Source organism: Sesamum indicum, linkage group LG10 (genome assembly GCF_000512975.1).
Source record: "Sesamum indicum cultivar Zhongzhi No. 13 linkage group LG10, S_indicum_v1.0, whole genome shotgun sequence".
Taxonomy (NCBI): Eukaryota; Viridiplantae; Streptophyta; class Magnoliopsida; order Lamiales; family Pedaliaceae; genus Sesamum; species Sesamum indicum.
In genome coordinates, this window is record NC_026154.1 from 7,544,676 (window position 1) to 7,548,517 (window position 3,842).

A 3,842-nucleotide genomic window follows, 5' to 3' on the forward strand; every position below is an offset into this window, starting at 1 on the left:
GATCCCTGTTTTCTTCAATGATACTGAGGTCGAAAGATCTCTCTTGTGCATTGTCTTGTGGATCATATAGGCTCGCCCTCGGTGTTTCTTCCCCGATCTCCTGTGGTATGATCGCTTCGGTTCCGTACACTAAACAAAATAGGGTCTCTCCAGTTGCAGTCATTCGAGTGGTTCTATAAGCCCATAATACTCCTGAAAATTCTTCGACCCAAGATCCTTTTACTCCTTCTAATCTCGTCTTTAAATGCTGAAGTAGGATCCTATTCGTGACGTCCACCCACCCATTTAAATCGTGACTATAATAATAAATATTAAAAAATGCATACTTATAAGGTTGAACAAAAAATATCTAACTACCTCAATATAGTAGTTCTACTAAAAAATTATATAAAATATCAGTTTTCTTGAATTGAATAAGTTATTAGAATTATTTAGGAAAATATCGAGAAAATTATTAAATTCTTAATTTTTTTTTTAACTTAGATCATGGCTTGCTTATCTTATAATAGTGCTGGTGGAACATAATCGTAATTCACTTTATATATTTTATCTTCTATGAGTGTCAATAATTCGATACGAGCTATCTACCTAATGTCTCTCTAATTAACTGCAGATAGATAATATCCCAAAATTTTTTAGCTATATTATTTTGTTTTATGCTTTATTTTATTCATCAATTCACCTAACTTTAAGTATCATATAATTTACCTTCAACATGTCTAGTACGCCTTTAACTTTCTATTCTATTCCCACTTCAATGATTACAAAGAATAAGCATTGAAAACAGCCATGCGACAAATCAAGCACATAAAGCATTCTAAGAATTACAATAGAAACCAATATAAATGCAACTCACGTCCCACCATAGTTTATTCATAACAATATATACACAATTAATTTTTTGTTTCGTTGCACTTTTCAATGAGTGTGAAGAATAAGAACCAAACACAGCCCTGTGACAAAATCAAACACATAAAACATTTCAAGAAACACACAGGAATCCAACTAAAGGCAGTCCACGTCCCATCATTATACAAAGTATTCCACAATAAGACGCTCAACATAAATTCATAAAGTTAATCAATAATATTTTCAGACTTAATTTGAATAAGAGATATAAAAATTGGCGGATGAAACTTGGGAATCATCATTGTGAACAGACCAATGGCAAAAATAAATAAAATGCAAAAAGCAATTTTCTTAGAAAAATTTAAGTCAATTTCGCATCAAATTGCATTCAATTCCTTTAATATATATACACAAAATGAAATAACTAGATGAGCTTCATCACTAGTAAATATACTTAAGCACATGCTTTTAGATTTCCATCCCTCTCAATTCAACGTCCTCCATCATATCAATTATTGTTCTGAAATTTATAAGTAAAACAGCTAACCAGAAAGATGTTAATATTAAACGTATTAAATTCTATATTTCGTATATTTCATAAAGAAACTTACTTTGACGCATATCTTTTTTCGTGGATATTCTTCATTAAAAAGGTTATTCCTAATTAAAGCATCCTTACTTAAACTTGAACCAATGGCTGCATCGGTAAATGGTTTGATGCAGTCATAGATGTAGTGTAGCTAGACACCCGAATACTTGCCAAATGCAGCGGGAAAAGCTCTTTAGTCTTCACATGGGTGATGGCTTTCTTACTTAAAATTAATATTGATAACTCTGTTGATAGTAAATTTTATGCGTAGTGTTAAACTTAGTAACTTTGACTTCAAAAATAAATGTGCAGAATTTGAGTTGATCAAATGCCTGAAGGACAATCTGTTCACATTATTATCCACCTGTAATTTGTACTTGTTTATGATTATTTAAATAAAACTAATAACATAAATTGTACCATATACAATGAATTAAAATACAACATACATGTTGAATTATGTAAGCTTTTATATCATTACCTTATCGAATATCTCAGGTAGGGGAACTGCAGTTTATAACTTATTAGTATTGTGTTTTACCCCGTCTTCAGAATTCATGTTCTCATGTGTTTCATTGAATCTCTGTCCTCATAATTATGATATCCATGACCATCATATGGTGGAGGAAATACAAGACTATTTGCACCAAACGTCATTCTCTGATCTCAATTCAGTTGCCTATAGTTATTTCAGTGTGTCGTCTAGTCTGACAAGTTATTTTTGATATTGAATGTCATATTCTGGCTCACTATGAGATGTCGAATCGTAGTAATTTTTTACAAAGCCTCTTTAAGGAGGTCGTATATCACATCCTCTGTGGGTTTGTATTTATCATTCTTATATTTACTACATGGACAATAAATTTTTCTTTATCCATGAGAAACATATTATGTTTCTGCTTAGTTTATAAACTCGGGGAAATGACACTTTTTGTTCTCTAGGGCCTTTTCATTTTTGGTCCCATTGCTTATGGAATTCTCACTTTTAGTCCTGTAACTTCTAAAAAGTAGTACTTTTGGTCTGATTACATATTTCAGTTATATATTTTAACGAAATTGTCGCATGCTTATCACATGAAAGTTAGAGTCTTTACACTTTTGGTCTCATAAGTTACATGATTTTCACTTTTGGTCTCATAATTTTCAGAAAGTAGCGCTTTTGGTCTAAAGCACTTAATGACGACGTGGCCTTTTCCGTTAAACATCTAATGGGAGAATGTCATGGGACTATAATTGCTATTTTCTTAAAGTTACAGGAGCAAAAGTGAGAATCACATAATCAATGGAATCAAAAGTGAAAAGACCCTAAGTTACAGGCTGAAAAAAAGCAATTTCTCCTTATAAACTCTGTCATTCCGTCTTGAAATTCTTTTCTAGCAGCAACAATATGGAGTAGATTCTTCTCTTACGTCCACTTTCTCAACTCTCTCAATATTTTAATTCTAAAATCAGCAAATATTAATACATTCAATAATGACATCGATAATAAGCCACTACAAGAAAACGGGGTATCAGAGACGGAAATTTCCTTCTCTAAAAGTAGGATTTCCGTCTCTAAAACAAATTAGAGAAGGAAAAATCCATCGCCGAAATCCGTGGCGGAAAGCCTCGTCGCTAATAATTTAGCGACGGAAATATTCCATCGCTAATTTCGAGACTGAAAATTCGATCGCTAATTCTGTCAACAAAAAAGAAGAAAATTTAACTGTAATCCGTCTCTGATTTCCGTAGGTAATTCGTCTCTGATTCTGTCTATGAAAAAAGAATTTTCCGTCTCTAATCCGTCGATAAAGGTAAAATATTTGTTTGTTAATTTCCATCTCTAATTCCGAATCTGAAATGAAGAAAATATTCCGTCTCTAAAACCTTACAAATTTCCGTCTCTAATCCGTCTCTGATTCGACCTCTAAATTTTCAAAATTTTCCTTCTCTAATCCGTCTCTAATTTTTTTTTATTTTTTTTGGGCAGATTTTTAATTTCTGTACCCAAATTAATATCCTGATCATTATACCATCAAATACATTCCATCAATACCAAAATCTGAATTTACCAAACAAGAACAACAAATATTAACAAAAAAGATACTCATAATACAACACACTAATATAATTGATGTCATCATCCAAATACTACCAAATAATATCAATGTCTACTCCCAAGTCAACAAACATAAGTCAAAGTACAACCCAAATCAACATACACTAACTCATAAACAACCCAAATTAACATACACTAAGTCATAAACAACAACAGAAAAAATAAACCAATTATCTTTCCTGGAATGTTATTGCTCCTGTTGTCGCGACCCACCAGCAAATTGATGGTTTGTGTATCCCACATCTTGAAGTAATTTTCGAACTAATTCTTGTAGGTCTGCCTCCCTCTTTCGAGCCTCTTCGTCCC